General features: G+C 33.6%; 1 protein-coding gene across 3 annotated transcripts in view; it reads right to left on the bottom strand.

Annotated features, from left to right (window-relative positions):
* The window catches only part of LOC131806526 (elongation of very long chain fatty acids protein AAEL008004-like), a 66,374-nt gene that overhangs the window by 18,392 nt on the left and 30,174 nt on the right, over nucleotides 1-17,808 (bottom strand). For 2 of the 3 annotated variants that reach the window (XM_059130663.1, XM_059130661.1), the window contains exon 2: nucleotides 6,658-6,744. The gene's annotated coding sequence lies outside the window, so the exon portion shown is untranslated. Of the gene's footprint in view, nucleotides 1-6,657; nucleotides 6,745-6,978; nucleotides 7,041-17,808 lie in introns of those variants that run through there. The other variant, XM_059130662.1, reaches the window with a different exon arrangement.

Consider the following 17,808-nt stretch of genomic DNA (forward strand, 5'->3'; position numbering starts at 1 on the left):
TGTCAACAAAACAAAAATAAAAATTATTCCACATCATTTTGCATTAAAATAATGGAGGGGGAGCTCCAGAACAATCCAAGGAAATATTCCACTAATTACTGGTTTTTCGTAAGGATATTCAAAAAACAACAACTACAACAAAGAATCATGGCAAAATTAAAGGCTAGAAAATGTTGGGAGTCAATAATGACGATGAGCGGCATAATTGGTATTATTATGAGTGTGTGGTGTGGAGTAACGTGTTTATTTCGAATGGGGAATTTCCACACACACACACACACACACACACACACACACACAATTGCAAAATATAAGTGAACTAGGATTAAGGACAGCTACTTTTGAGAAAATACAATGCGGAAGCAGTTAACATATAAAGATTTCTTAGGAACAAAAAATTTTTCATATTTAAAGGCCTATTTTTTGATAGTCGTGCTGGAAATATAAAGGGCATTGGACGACTGGATGAAGATATATTTATATAAGTTATATGTATGATTTACAACAACAAAGACCAGGTTGTTGTTGTAAAAAATAAATTGTGAATAAAAAATGTCATTTAAAGAAGGTCCTCCACGATCTGTGTCGGAATTCAACCGAGTGGTAAAATGTTGCATTTTTAGTTTTGCTTTACATTTTTACAACGAATTGAATACTAAAGTTAAAAAATACCAGTCGGTTTTTGTCGACGGATGTATACCCTCAGCTATTGTCCGTTTATTTAAGCATATTTTGGCATCCGTACGTATTATTCAACGTAATATTCCGAAGGAGTTGGCCAAAATTATGCTATTCTTCTCTGATATATGTGCCATATTTAGACTATATCGGCTATTTAGTGTTAAAATCTGCGTGAGGTGCCAGATATAGTGGATCAAGGTATTCCACATCTCTAGTATTAATAGAAATATTGGAACTTGCAAAATGTAAGGAAAATCGAACCTTTATTTTCAATTTTATGTGAAATCATAATTTTAACTTTTTGAGGGGGAGGAGATATTAGAGGGAGGGGGAGGAGGTATCAGAGGGAGTGAGCAGAAAAATGCATTCACAGCCCATCTCTTGTTGAGGGAAATATTAAGATATACCAGATTTCAATGGAGTCGCTGATTTGTTTCGCAAGTTATGAGAGATTTAAGTATTTGAAATTGTTGCCTAGGGGAAGGTCGATATCTATCATCTTCACACCATATCTTGTGTTAGTAGAAATATTGAGATGTATGAAGTTTGAAAAGAATCAGACGCTTATTTCACATTTTTAGAGCGTTTTGTTGTTAAAATTTTGATCACTCTGTGTGGGGAGGTACCAGAAGCAGTAGATCGATGTATCTCATCTTCGCACCAGATCTTGTGTTAGTAGAAATATTGGGATGTGTGAAATTTGAAGAGAGTTGTTTCACATTTTATGAGAGATATAATTATTCAAAATGTTGCCCCCTTGTGGGGGAGGTACCAGAAGAAATGGTCCGATCTCTATCATATTTACAACAGATCTTTTGTTGATGGAAATATTGAGATTTACTAAGTCTGAATAAAATCAAATGTTAATTTCGCGTTTTATTAGCTCCAGGGATATTCAAAATTTTGACCCTTTGTGGGGGAGGTACAAGAAGGAAGGAATGGAAGAATATATCCCATTTTCACATCACACCTTGGGTTAATAAAAATATTGTGATGTGTGCAATTTGAAGAGAATCGAATGTTTATTTCGGATTTTATGGCCGTTTTGGTTATTCAAAATTTTAACCCTTTGTGGGGGAGGTACCAGAAGAAATGGTCCGATCTCTACCATCTTTATAACAGATCTTGTGTTAATGGAAATATTGAGATGTACAAGTTTGAATGGGATCGGATGTTAATTTCGCGTTTTATGAGCTTCATGAATATTAAAAATGTTGACCATTTGTAGGGGAGGTACAAGAAGGAGTGGTCCGACATATTCCATCTTCGCACCAGATCTTGGGTTAGTAAAAATATTGTGATGATGATGGAGAGAATCGGATGCTTACTTCTCATTTTATAAGAGTTATAATTATTCTAAATGTTGACCCTTTGCGTGGGAGGCACATGTTGGAGTGGACCGATATTATCAATTTTGGCACCTCACCTAGAACTGAAGCAAATATTACTATTTGCAAAATTAAAGCAAAATTAGATTATTGCTTCCCTTTCTGTGCAGATTTTTTTACGTTTTTTGTTTATTTTTTTAATTTGATCTTTTGTGGGGGAGGTACCACCGACCGATATATTCCGATATACTCCTAATAAAATGATTGGGATTTGTGAAGTTTAAAGACAATCGGACTCTTACATCACAATTTTATAAGATTTATAATTATTTAAAATGTTGACCCTTTGTGAGGGAGATACTTAATGGAGTGGACCGATATTGCCCATTTTCGCACCTGACCCAGCACTGATGCAAATATTAGAATTTGCAAAGTTGGAGTAGTAAAATATTTTTATTTTTTTTTAGAAAATTTCGCCCTTTGTGCGGGAAGGTACAAGAAGGAGTGGACCGAAATTGCCCATTTCCGAACTCGATCTAAGTTTGACAATTATTTCGATGAGACGCGTTTTGGCGGTTTCAAATGATATATACCCTCTCTAGCCATATGGCTGAAGGTATAAAAATGTGGAAAAACTAATTTTACTTGACTTGAGCTCAACTAAATAGTTTTCGAACTGTGTGCCTATTAATTAACCTTCATAATACCCCATTTTTCGTGGCACCTCCTGAAAATATGGCTCAAAATGTGCCACAAAAAATAATGGTTTTAGATGCTGTGTTGATGGGGTAGATCTACTCATGTCGGTCTATCTGCTTGGTAGGAGCGTAAGATAATTTTTCAAACCTCGTTTTTTTTGTCAAACTTTGGATTTATCGGAGCACTCCTTCAGATTTTGTAGAGGAACTAAAAATTCAAAATTGTTAAAAAAAATATTATAAAACTCATATGAGGCCTAAGGATTATTCAATCCGGTACCTCTATCCTACTAGAAAATCTTTCACAAAGAGGGGAGATCTTCAATAACAAGTGAAGAGTAAAGAGAGAATATGTCTCTTTATCTTGCCAACAAAAGGTAAACACTTCGAATAACAGCCCTCCATAAAGATCAAATTTGTGCCCGATTTTCTTTCAATTTGTCATGTCTCATTATTTTTATTGTAATTTTAAATTTTTTTTGGTTTAAATTTTTTTGAAGGAATTCAAGACCAGTTTTTTTAAATATTTATTTTTTTCTTAAAAAGAACGGCTCGGTCATGTGTACTTTGAGTAATATGCATAGATGTTCCAATACAAAAAAAAAAAAAAAAAATATGCCAAATAATTTATTTAATAATCCGCCAATAAAGACAAACCACAATAATTTTAACATCAATTTGCTATAATGGATTCAAATGTATTGTTTTAATGAATACAAATGGTTATAACAAAAAGCGTTTACTTCTTCACAATTCACAACAACAACAACAAAAATCTACACTTATTTTGTCAATTCTTCGGCTATGATTTGTGGTGGTTGTCAATTTGTACAAAAAAATTCTAAATTGACCGCTCCATAGGCTGGCTGGCTGAATAGCTGGCAGCTTGGCTCATTATGCCTGACAGGTACCAATTAAGATCCTCTTTTCTATAGATCTAGTCTAAAAACGTGCTAAAAATTTGTCAAAATATATTATGTGTGTAAATCTGGAGGAGATCATTGACAGTGGCCATTAGAACTGTTAAAATTTAGATTTATGAGACGGGTTTTTATTACATGATCAGGCTGGATGTTTGACAAAAAAAAATCAAGTACTTAATTAAAAAGCCCAAACACGTGTTTGTTTATTCCGCACATGTCAGTCAGATCTATAATATGTACATCTATATGAAATTAGTGTCCATAAATCCCCTGCCAATGTACATATTCTAGATTCGAAAATCGTAATTGCTTCTTTAGATTTTTAAGCAATTGTTTTTTTTTTTTTTTGTAATTTATATGGTGCCTTTGAAAACAGAATTTCGACACAATATAAGGTATAGGCATAAGTTATTTATAAAATATGTCTTCGATACGTAGGAATGTCAATCATGTATCCAGTATTTGATGGACAGTACAACATGTGACATTATGGCATGACCGACATAACATGACATAGAGCCATGTTATACAAAATGGTTCGGTATCAGGTGTGATAAAAGAATAATTTAAGCATAATTTTGTTGCTCTCCTGAAGCGTTGATTTTTCCTTTTCAAAATTCTCCCATTCTTCCCAGTCACTGTTTGGTGTGGATTTTGGTACAGAGGCATAATTGGACCACTTTCTTCGAAAGTTGTGACCGTTTCGTTATCGTTATTGTTCACAAAAATTGAAGAGTAGAACATTGCCTCATACCCGAAGCTACACTCGATTTTTTTAAAAAAAAAAGTTATATGCCGGACCTCACATATAAAACTGAATGTGTTACATACATTTGCAGCCTCTTAAAACAACTTTGTTTTCGCCAAGGGCCGGGAAAGATTGGTGTTGGAATAGAACAAAGTTCTCAAAATTCAATTTTGTTTATTTGCCGGAATATATTTTTTCGTCAATAATTTCACTTCGATTATATTGCAGAGGGAAATCTGTGAACTTCTCCACCAAAAGTCAGTTTTTTGTTCGGACGTAAGTGTGTACGTTATGAGATCATTTTGAGTAAAATATGACGGTTTCATTGGAATGATTATTTCATATTAAAGAGGTTTTTAAAAAATCAGTTCAAGGTATAAAAGTTGGCAAAGTAGACCTACCAACATAGACAATTTTCTTCTAGGACTCGAAGTACTCAGAATGAACTCCTTGTGTGGGTTTTCTGACAATTCCATTAAATAATGCCGAATATCGGGATCTACCGTTATAGGGAGGATATATGATATCGTGGGCCTATGTAGACAATTATCTCCCAGGAGGTGAAGGAGGAGAAGGAACTCCTTGTGTGAATTTTTAGACAATTTCATTGAAAAATTTGGCTACAATCATCAAAATAGCGAATATCGGGATGTATCGTTATATGGGGGCTATACGAAGGCGTGGACCTGCATAGACAATTTTCCGTCATAGGTTCCTGGTCAGGAGCAATATTTAGATATAGCAAGTTGTATAAAATCGCCGACTTGTTTCGCAAGTTATGACAGATATAGGTATTGGAAATTGTGATCCTTCGTGGGTGAGGTACCAGAAGGGTTTGGCAGATATATATCATCTTCACAACAGATCTTTCGTTAGCAAAAATATTTGGGTTTGTGAAATTTGAAGAGAGTTCAATGCTTATTTCGACTTCTTTGAGGGTTTTGTGTGTAAAATATTGAACCCCATGTGGGGTGGTACCAGAATAAATTGTCCGATCTCTACCATCTTTATAGCAGATCTTATGTTTATGGAAATATTGAAATGTGCCAGATCTAAATGGAATCGAATGTTAATTTCGCGTTTTTTGAGCTTCATGGATATTAAAATTATGACCCCTTGTGGGGGAGGTACCCGAAGGAGTATATTCCATTTTCACACCAGACCTTGTGAAAAGATATTGTAATGTGTGAAATTTGAAGAGAGCCAGACGCTTATTTCGGATTTCATGATCGTTTTAGCTATTTAAAACTTTGACCCTTATGTTGGGGAGATACCAGAAGGAATGGTCCCTGGATGGAGTAAACCCATATTGTCTATTTTCGTACCCGACCTAGCACTGATGCAAATATTAGGACTCGCAAATTTGGAGCAAAATCGGATTATCGTTTCTCGTTCTGTACAGTGAATTATTTTCCTTAAAAATTTTGACATTTTGTGTGGTAGGTACCAGAAGAAGTGGACCGATATATTCCATATTAACACCAGACTTTGGGTTAATATAAATATTGGGATGTGTGAAATTCGAAGTCAATCGCACACTTACATCACATTTTATAAGGGTCATAATTATTCAAAATGTTGACCCTTTGTTGGGGAGGTACTAGATGGAGCGAACCGATTTTGTCCATTTTCGCACCTGACCTAGCACTGATGCAAATATTAGGATTTGCAAAGTTGGAGCAAAATCGAACTATAGTTTCTCTTTCTGTGCAATAAATATATTTTTTGAAAATTTCGAACTTTTGTGGAACAAAAATATTACGATGTAGCAAGTTTGGATGAAATCGGATACTCCCTTCGAGAGTTATCGTGCGCACCAGCCAGACAGACAGACGGACGGACGGACATCGCTAGATCGACTCCAAATGTTCTGAAACGGATTTGGTCCAAAGAGACCTAGGGTCTAAAACCGTTATTTCGATTAGGCACGTTTTGACCGTATCAAATGATATATGCCCTCTGTAGCCATATGGCAGAGGGTATAAAAATCGATTTTTATTTATAATTGTCCTGCAAATTGGAGTTTTTGCACTTTAGAGGATTATAATTTCTTCTCTACAAATAGTTTTTTTCTGCAGCTATATAGACCCCATTTTTGGAAAGTAGATTTGTTGTAGTAAAAAATGAATGTCTTCAAATTATTACTGACTTAAAAGTCCAATCTCCGTGGAAAAAAAGTTTGGTCGCCAAGAGTAGTTCAGTTGGCATTTAATTTTTAATTTATAAATTGTTTAAAAAAAATTGTTTATGGAATTTAAATCTAAATTGTTTTTACTTACCAAATTTGCAGGTAGAAATATTAACAACAAAACTGATAAATCCTTATCCAAAAAATATATAGGATAATTTATTTATGTTATTTAAACCTAAAAAGAAAATAGAGAGAAGCAAATTAATAGTGTTATTTAAGATTTTTGAAATCATTGTTTGAAAAAAATTAAAAAAATATTTTTATTTCTTCAAAAGAATAAAAATTGTTATTTCGTTTATAAAAAAAATCAAATTTATAAAAATGAACAAAAAATATTTTTTTAATAATATATATTTATCATATAAGTAAAAATATCATTTATTTTTTAATTTGTCATAAAATCACACACCTTAAAAACAGTTAATACGAATTCCTTAAAAAAATACTATTTATTACAAAGGGATATTTTTCAAAGTTTATTAAATTATATTTTTATTTTTAAAAGATTATTTTTTTTATATAGTAAATTGTATATTTATTATTGCTTGTACTTGATGTTTTCATTTATTTATTTATTTAATATTTTTTTTTTTTTTTTCAGTTAATGTTTTTATTTTGTGTGTTGTTAGTTTTTTGGTCTTGTAACTTTGGCGACAGCCTTCACGTGAATGCGCTGCCGTTTGCGAAATTCGTTTAGAAAAAGGTTCGCCCGCCAAGCCAGAGTCAACTCAGTATTCGAACGCGAGCAGCAGAATTAAACACTTGAATTGAATATTACTGCTGCTTCTTCTTTTTCGCAGTATTTAATGTGAACCGATGGCCAGTCGAAAATAAACTGTCCCATAAAACTCTGGCTCACACACCCGAAACGTTGTCGCTTCGTAAAAGAATGAATGCTCATCGTTAAATATTTGCTTTACTTTTGGCTGCTGCTGCTGCTGCTACAACAACAAAAAACTGTTTCAGTCACTTGTTTTGCGGCGCTGTTTTGTTGTTGTTGGCTCTGCGTCGTTTGTTGGCTTGGCTCGACTTGGCTTGACCAAGTCAAGATCAAATGTTAAAAATGCAAAAACTGCATTAATTAATAAATAATACAAGTGTTAAGTGTTCATGTTCCATTTTGTTGTTATTGTGGTTTTGTTGTTATTTCATTAAATGGGAGAAAGAGTGAGAGAGGAAGAGGAATTATTCAGTCTTACGTTTCCTAATTACATTGAACTCTCAATGACGTAGCGGAATATTCAATAATTGAATTGTTTACGAATCTCTGTGATTTACCACCCAAGGGAGTCTTGTGTGGGAAGATTCAGTATTTTTCGATTTGAAAAATACGTCATAATTCGATATTGAGAAATGTAAATTTAATACAATTCGATATTGAGAAATGTAAATTTAATACAACGTCTTGATTCCATAAATTTCCAGCAATAATTTGGAAGCTGTATGAGCCGAAAGACCCATTAAAAGATAATTTAAAGGAACTTATTTTTACATTTCCAGTGGTAATTTTAAAAATACAATGAAGATTAACTTACTTTCATCAGTACCATGTAATATGTAACGTCGGCACAAACTCGATGGCTGTGATCTCGAGTCTTGGAGTCGCCAAACAAAGAAGAAATGAAAACAAGAAAAAAAGCTGTAAGTTCAGCCGGTCCGAACTTTGAATAACCTCCACTATTTGGAACGAATTTAGCAATTTTCAAAAAAAAAAAATAAAATCCGTTAAAAATCCCGTTGAAATCCGTTAAAAATCCCATTGAAATCCTAAAAATACTGAATGTAGCCGTTATATTAGGGTCTATACGACGACGTGGACCTGCATAGGCTTCTTTTGACATAAGCCATTAATTACAAAACTCAAATGCGAATCTTAAAAAAAATCGGTAAATAATGTAGCTAAAATCATCAAAACACCGAATATCGGGAGGTAACGTTATATGGGGGCTATACGAAGAACTGGACGTGCACAGACAATTTTCTGTCTTGACTGTAGTATGCATTACGAACTTCAAATACCAAATTTGAAACAATTCCGGTGAATAATGTCGCTAAAATCATTAAAATATCGAATATCAGGAGGTACCGTTATATGGGGGCTATATGAAGGCGTGGACCTGCACAGACAATTTTCTGTCTTAGGCTGTAATATTCATTACGAACTTCAAATACCGAATTTTAAACCTTTCCGGTGAATAATGTCGCTAAAATCATCAACATTCCGAATATCGGGAGGTACTGTTATGTAAGGGCTATACGAAGACGTGGACCTGCACGGACAATTTTTGAGCTTCAAATAACAAATTTAAAACATTTCCGGTGAATAATGTCGCTTAAATTACCAAAATACCGAAAATAGGGGTACCATTATATGCTATGCTAGGCTATACCAAAACGTGGACCTATATGGCCCATTTTCAATACCAAAAATCCTGCAGACAAAATGAATGGCAAACTTAATATACCCTCCAGAAGATTTTTAACAAAGCTCTATGTTCGTAATTCTAGAAGAGTTCGCAGTCCGCCAAAATACTTAATCTTGAAGTTATCTTTACGACTCAATTGTTGCACCAATGATTCCGGATGTAAGTCAAAGATCACTGTCAAATTTCCAAGTTCTACTCTAAATATTACCAAATACATCTCAAACTATAGGGTTAATATGGTAAAAACTATATAAGGACCTTAACAATGTTTGGCGTTTGGATCTACAAACGAGTACCATCAAATGGACCTGAAATTATCCACAACCCAAACATCCCAATACTATAATGTATGGTATAAAAATGTTCACTACAGGTTCAATTTCGATATAACTCCCATGAAATGCTAATCGCCAGCTGTTTTTATTTTGAAGGTCCAAGTAGAATTTTCAATTGATTGGGCGCCACGTTTGTATTTTGGCTTCGCAAAATATTTTGTATTCTTTTTACAAACTTTGGCAATTTTGGAGCCGATCTGAATATAGTTGTGGTTATCCAATTGTGACGGCTATGACAATATATACAAATGTTCACTACAGGACCAATTTTGCTACAACTCCCATGAAATGATAATCCCTAGCTACAGATATCTATAAGGTCCAAGTAGAATTTCTAATTGATTGAGCGCCACTTTTGTATTTTGGCTTCGGAATAATATTTTGTATTATTTTTAGAAATTTGGAACATTTGGGGCCGATTTGACTATAATTGAGGTTACCCAATTGCGACGGCCACGACAAGGCCGAAATGATAATCCGCAGTTATAGACATTTTGAAGTTTCTAGCAGTCAATTCAATTGTAAAATGATTGGGCGCCACCTTTGTATTTTGGCATCAGAAAAATATTTTGTATTCTTTTTAAAATTTGTAGCAATTTTGGAGCCGATGTAACTATAATTGAGGTTATCGCATGGTAACGTCTATGACAAGGTATAAAAATGTTCACTGCAGGTCCAATTTTGGCACAACTTCCATGAAATGATAACCCCCAGCTCTAGATATTTATAAGGTCCAAGCAGCATTTTCCAATTGATTGGGCGCCACTTTTGTATTTTGGCTTCCAAAAAATATTTCATATTATTTTTAAAAAAATGTTGGAATATTGTTCATATAAAGGCAACCCGATATTGGAATTTTGTAGCCGATTTAACTATAATATTCGAACTTATCGCCATATTTTCTAAATTGGAATTCAAAAAATTACAAATCGATTCAATTTTTTGTTATGATTTTATTTTATGTTGCTTGAAAAAAAGTACTATCTTCAATGTTTGTTTGTTCATTTAATGTGTATATTTTTTAATTTTTTTGTACAATATTGAGCTGTATTTAAAAATCGCAACTCGAAATATTCCCAATTAGAACTACTCCTCTCCTCAGTTTATGCCTTAAAATACACATGAATTTCAAATATTTTATTTGATTCACTATCGCACTTCTAAATCGAGCACATGCAAAATTCATGTCAACATGATGTATTTGAAAAAAAGCTAATAATTTAAAAAATTTAAATAAAAAATTAAATTTTTTTCAGTACAGTTTAGTGTAAATAAAGTTTGCCTTCCATTAATTTCTTTACAAAAATCGAATCATTGAATATAACTGTTATTCGATTTCCGGTTCTCAAGTGAAATGAAGCGGAAAAGAAACAATAAAAAGGCAGCGTTTCGTTGCATCGAAACGCGAGTTGTATATTTAATTACGAGTGTGTTAGCATTGGCAGGCGGCGGCAGCTAGTTAGTTGGACGTCATGCAACAACATGTTTAATTACAATTGAGATCTTTTTTAAACTATTGAAAATAAAAAAATGATAATTTCATAGAAATATTGAAAATTTGAAATGTAAATAGTTCATAGAAAATTATAAAAAAAAAAAATCTTTAGAAAATATAATTGCTATTTGATCTGGCATTTGCTACAAGTGTGTCTCATATTAAATCGAAAGCATAAATTATTTTCCAACAATTACAACTTTGTAATATCTCCAGAGGAAATTACTTTCATTGGCAAAATTCAATATTAAACTATCTATCGTGTCTGGGATCAGATTGTAGCAATTCATTATGGCAGATGTCAATATTATAAAATTGTAACTAATATTTGCCCTCCACATGATTGAGAAATTAATTCGAAGGCTTCGAATATTGTAGTATATTTACACTAGAAGTTTTTTCGGGTTGACCTCCCTTCTTAAGATTTTTTAAATATATGCAATGCACCGACGTAGCCAGTTGGCCCATGCTGCTCGGGACTCTCTGTAATTGTAAATTTTTAGATATTTTGCATTAGCATTAGCAATAGTAAACCGATATTTGGCCGTGCTATTTAAACAAATAAAAAAGTATCGGGCGGTTTTGCCGACAGATGTATATCCTCAGCCAATGTTCAGTTATTTAAATATATTTTGACTTGTGTTTTAATTATTCAAACTGTTGATCCTCTATGGAGTAAGCTTCGAAGGAGTGGGCCAATATTGTCCATTTCGTATTGGACCTACGTAAATATGATATAAATATAGATAAATTTTAGAAAATACAGCGGACCAAAGTTTTTAATTTTCACACTTCATCTATAAAATCGAAAATCGAACATTTTGAACCAATTTTATGCGAAATTATGAATATTTCTGGTTGATAGGAGTATTTAGATACAGCAAGTTGTAAAGAATCTCTGACATGTTTCGCAAGTTATGACAGATAAAAGTATTGAAAATTGTGACCCTTTGTGGATGAGGTACCAGAGGGGGTTCGCAGATATATATCATCTTCACAACATATTTAGTCTTAGCAAAAATGTTTGGATGTGTGAATTTTGAACCCAGTTGTTTCGCTTTCTTTGACCGTTTTGTTCTACAAAAATCTTGAACCCTTTTGAGGAAGGTACAAGAGGGGGTACACCGATATATCCCATCTTCACAGCAGAACTTGTGTTAGTAGAAATAATGGGATGTGTGAAATTTGTAGAGAGCCGGATGCTTATTTCGAATTTTATGATTGTTTTGCTTATTCAAAATGTTGACCCTTTGTGGGGGAGGTACCGGAAGGAATGGTCTGATCTCTACCATCTTTCTAACAGATCTTCTGTTGATGGAAATATTGAGATGTGCCGAGTCTGAATGGTATCGGATGTTGATCTCGCGTTCTATGAGTTTCATAAATTTTAAAAATTTTGAAAAGAAGGTGTGAACCGATATTTCCCATCTTCAAACCTGGACTTGTGTTAGACGATATATTGGGATGTGCTAAGTTTGAAAATAATCGAATGCTCATTTCGCGTTTTATGAGCTTCTTAGTTATTCAAAATTGTGACCCCCTTGCGGGGCTGGTACCAGAAGAAGTGCACCGATAAATCCCATATTATATATTGATAGAAATATTGTTATTTATAAAATTTGAAGAGAATCGGATGCTTATTTCGCAAATGATAAGAGATAAAATTATTCAAAATGTTGACCCTTTGTGAAGGGTGGTACCAGAAGGAATTGACCGATATATTTCAATCTTCATACCAAACTTAGGTTAAAAAGAATGTTGTGATGTTTTAAATTTAAAGAAAATCAAAATGTTGACCCTTTGTGGTGGAGGTACTTGATTGAGTGAACCGATATTGTCCATTTTTGCACCTGACCTAGCACTGATGCAAATATTAAGATTTTTCAAAGTTGGAGAAAAATCGGATTATCCTTTCTCTTTCTGTGCTGTAAATTATTTTCTTTTTTTTTGCGACATTTTGTGGGGGGAGGTACCAGATGGAGTGGACCGATATTGCCCATCTCCGAACTTGATCTAAGTTTGACAATAATATTACGATGTACCACATTTGGACTAAATCGGATACTTCCTTCGAGAGTTATCGTGCGCATCAGACAGACAGACGGACGGAAGGACATCGCTAGATCGACTCCAAATGTCCTGAAACGGTTTTAGTCCAAAGAAACCTCAGGTCTACCGTTATTTCCATGAGGCACGTTTTGCCCGTATCAAATGATATATACCCTCTGTAGCAATAAAAATAAAAATGTCTTGATTTTGGAATAGAAAAAAACTGAAATATTCTAAAACTTCGTTCACCGTTGAGTATATTTTCGATCATTTTAGATATCTTCCGCAAGGTAAATGCGATTTGACATGGTTTTTTTGTCCGTAAATTGCAGACACCGTGTCGTCTAAATAATTTACAAAATCTGGAAAATCGAATAATGAAATAAACATGAAGGAGGTAAACCCAAAAAAAAAAAGAAAATAATTCATTTGCAATAACCTAACCTAAATACCTAATTGTTGTAGTCATACAATTAGCGATTTGAATTTGCAAAGAACAAAATTCACATTTATCGTTTTTATAAAAGAAAATTAGAAAATCAGAACACAACCGATTACAAGTCACGGATTTGTATTAATTTGTTCAAATTAAAAATCGAACAAAATTTAGCTTGTATTGAGGAGATCGTCAAAGGTCGCCAAGAACAAGTACAATTTATTTATGCAAAGAGTTCTAAAGTAAATGGTGTTAATGTAAGCCACGAATGTCTTGCAAAAAAAATAAAAAAAAATTATATGTCAAACATTTAACAATATTAAATAACTTGAAATATGTCTAGTCACTCATTTCCATTGAAAAATCATTATGTAGAAAAAAAATATTATCGCATTATAAAAATTCCAAAGCGATTACCAATGCGTTAATAGCTTGAATAAGCCTTCTCATAATAAATTGAAAATATTTTAACGCCGGTTCCAAGGTACAAATGCAATTGATATATCAATAATTTCCAAATCGTAATAGTCATTTTTACTAAGTAATATATAATGAACATTCTTTTGTTTTATAAGTGTCTGAGTGTTTTCCGCGCCATCCATCCGATTTGTGAAATTTAATTTTATTCATTCTTTTGATTTAATAAATATTTAACTGAATATAAAGTACTTTGTTGCAATCCTTAGTTGTGTCATTTTCTGGGTATTATGAATTTGACTGACTGAAATCTGATTTAATCCTATATAATATTCTAATATATAAATATACTAAAAATCAAATACGAATATTATTATCAGCAAAAGCTTGATTATGAGTAGTGGTAGATTTAATACACAATAATCAGGTCCTAATAATTAAACGCCGGAGAATTGTTGTGGAATGTTAATGGTTTTCGCACACATCTTCAACAAACTACCGAATATCGGGAGGTACCGTTTAATGGAGTATATGCGATATCTTCGACCGATGTAGACAATTCTCTTCCAAGGGGTAAAGTACACAGAAAGGAACTCCTTGTGTTAAAAATTTCAGACAATGCCATTGAAAAATGTGGCTAAAATCAACAAAATTCCGAATATCGAAGGGTACCGTTATATGGGGGCTATACGATATAGTGGACCGATATAGCTCATCTTCGAACTTGACCTACCTGCACACAAAATACTGATATCTGCAAAATTTTAGCTTCCTATCTTAATTCGTTTTGACTCTAGTGTGATTACTACAGACGGTCATAAGGACGGACCTGGCTAAAAACAAGTCCATGGAAAAAACGATCAAAAAAATATGTAGACGGTTTTTTTTTTTTTTTTTTTTTGAACATTGATGCAGTAATTTACTATCTAGATTAAAGCTAGTTTTTTCGGCATATTTTAAAACAGCAACAGTGCCAAAGACACTATACAGTGTTGCCTATATTCGACGGACTCATCTGGCAACGCCATAACTTTTGACAGAGATGTCACATCGCTTAATGACATACCGCGTTTAAAGGGTCAGTCCAAGCAGATTTTTACCATGAAAAAATACACGCCACGTGAGAAGTGCGGCTCCTAAGAACACCATTAAACGTTTATACGAAAAAATTTCGACTGTTAAGGCTCTTTCTAATCCGAAGAGGCCATATAAAAGTCGACCAAGGCGATCGGCCGAGAATATCGCTGCCGTACGAGCCAGTGTTGAGAGGTCCCCAAGAACATCCCAAAAACGCCGTTCTCAGCAGTTGGGCATATCTCGGTCCACTTTATAACGGATTATTCGCATTGATTTGCATTTGTTCCCGTACAAAATTCAATTGACGCAAAGAATGTTGCCTGCGGACAAGCCTCGTCGATTGGAATAGGCCCAAAGGTCCGTCCAATATGGGCAACCCTGTCTACCTAAAATGCAAGGATTTCGTCTTTTTTACCTCTACTTTCAGAATCTGCTGGATTTCCCCCGTAGTTATTGGAAACAAGTAAAAAAAATTAAGTTCGGCCGGGCTGAACTTTTAATGCCCTCCACCTTAGGGTAATGGAAACATTAGAACCAATTATGACCCACAAATACAAATTTTTAGACATATTCGTGGGAAAACTTGGGAAAAATCATCAAAATATCGAATATCAGGAGGTACCGCTATATAGGGCTATACAAAAACGCGGACCTACACATGCAATATTTTGCCAACGGAGCTAGAACCAATTATGACCAACAAATTCCAATTTTTATAAAAATCCGTGATAAAATGTGACAAAAACCATCACAATACCGAACCAAAGCGTGGACCTATACATACAATATTTCGCCACACGAAGTAGGACCCATTATGACCAACAAATACCAATTTTTAGATAAATCCACGAAAAAATGTGGCAAAAATCATCAAAATACCGAATATCGGGAGGTACCGTTATATTGGGGCTATACCAAAATGTGGACCTATACATGCAAAGTTTCGTCACCGGAGCTAGAACCCATTATGACCTAGAAATACCAATTTTCAGACAAATCCGTGAAAAATGTGGCAAAAATCATCAAAATACCGAATATCGGGAGGTACCGTCATATGGGGGCTATACCAAAACGTGGACCTATACATGCAAAGTTTCGCCACACGAACTAGGACCCAATATGACCAACAAATACCATTTTTTAGATAAATCCATGAAAAAATGTGGCAAAAATCATCAAAATACCGAATATCGGGAGGTACCGTTATATGGGGGCTATACCAAAATGGGCACCGATATATCTCATTTTTAATACCAACCTTCATAGACACAATACAATTTATTCTGCTAAATTTTGACGCTCTACGTCAAATAATGTGGCCTGTATCGGACGGGCAGACGGACAGACAGGCAGACAGACAGACGGACATCGTTAAATCGTCTTAGAATTTTATGCTGATTATGAATATATATACATTATGGGGTCTACGACGAATATTTAGGGATGTTACAAACAATGACCAAGTCCAAGGTGGAGGGTATAAAAATGTATGTATATACCGAATATAGGGACGTATGAAAACGTGCACCTGTGTAGATATTTTTTGCCTGAGAAGGTGGTACCTATTGTGAACTCCCAAAAAGTTTGAGAAAAATGTGGCTAAAATCATCCAAATACCGACTACTATTTGGACCTATATGGAAAGTTCTTTGTGAAAACGTTTTCTGTCCACAGGGAATACAACGGGAATATAACGGTTCAAGAATATGAGTAAAACCTTAACAATACCTTAAATTAAGCGGTACCGTTACATAGGCGATATATCAAGACCTATATTGCCAATTTTTTATAACTAAATTTCACGGATCTATTTAAATTTTTATCAAACTTGTAAATTCCGCTCGATAGCTACAATGATTTTCACAGTCGGACATGGCTAAACCGACACATAATCTTATGGTGGATTTATGTACTTTGTGGGTCTAAAACGTTTTTTTCGATGAGTTACAAAAGGAATTATAAATTGTATATACCCTCCATAGTATAGTGAAGGTATACAAACGACGTTAAATTATGTCGGAAAGAATTTTTTATATCCTCGACAATGGGAAAACTAGGCCAAATCGAAATTACAAAATCCCTTGAATTATGGATTTCCGTATTTCTAAAATCATATAATCTGTCCACAAAAAAACCTGAAATAGCAATTGCAGCTTATTTTAATAATCTTAAAAAAAAAACTGAAAAAGATTGTCTTCAAATTATTTAAAATGGATTTCGTCCAAAAATACATGGTGTTTTATATCGTTTTTTTATGTACCATTCTAGTAGGAAGGTATGGCGAATTTAATTGAAATACACCAAATTATTTAACAAAAATAAAAATTTTGGATTTTTTTTATAAATCCAAATGTATGCTGTAACCATTTGTATTTAATTTTCTCATATTTCAAAACACTTCTCATGCATATCTCCAAACTTGAAGGGAAAGTTAACGAAAAATATGTATATGAAAATACCAAATTCATAAATTTATGTAAATTATTCTAAATTTTTTGGCGCGCACACGCACTCACACATGAAAACTCATCACATACGCAATGCTACACACACACACTCTCTGGGGATATGAAAGTAAAAGTACAACAACTACGAAAAATAAAACTAAAGAAACTAATATCAAAACGTTTTACATAAATTCGCATTCAAAAAAAGGTATCTTGCCCCTAAAACAAAACAGAGAAAAAAATATATAGCACCGATTTGCATACAGTCAAGGCCAAAACTAACAAAGAAACAAACAAATTTGTATGTAGGTACATGTGTGCCTATTTTGGTGCGTTATGTTTGCATAACGTATCTTTTTTTTTTTCAAAAAAAAAAAACTAAAATAAAATCAAACACCAAAACTATCGAAATAAGTTTGAAATTTTTACAGTTTTTTTTCAAATGTGACCACATGACCAAAAAAAGCTGGTATTGACCTAAAATTTGGTGTTGCACATTTTGAGAACTATAAAATCCAAACAATCTGGATGGACTTTTTTAGAAAAAAAAAATCCTT

This window comes from Musca domestica, unplaced genomic scaffold, assembly GCF_030504385.1.
Source record: "Musca domestica strain aabys unplaced genomic scaffold, Musca_domestica.polishedcontigs.V.1.1 79, whole genome shotgun sequence".
Lineage (NCBI taxonomy): Eukaryota > Metazoa > Arthropoda > Insecta > Diptera > Muscidae > Musca > Musca domestica.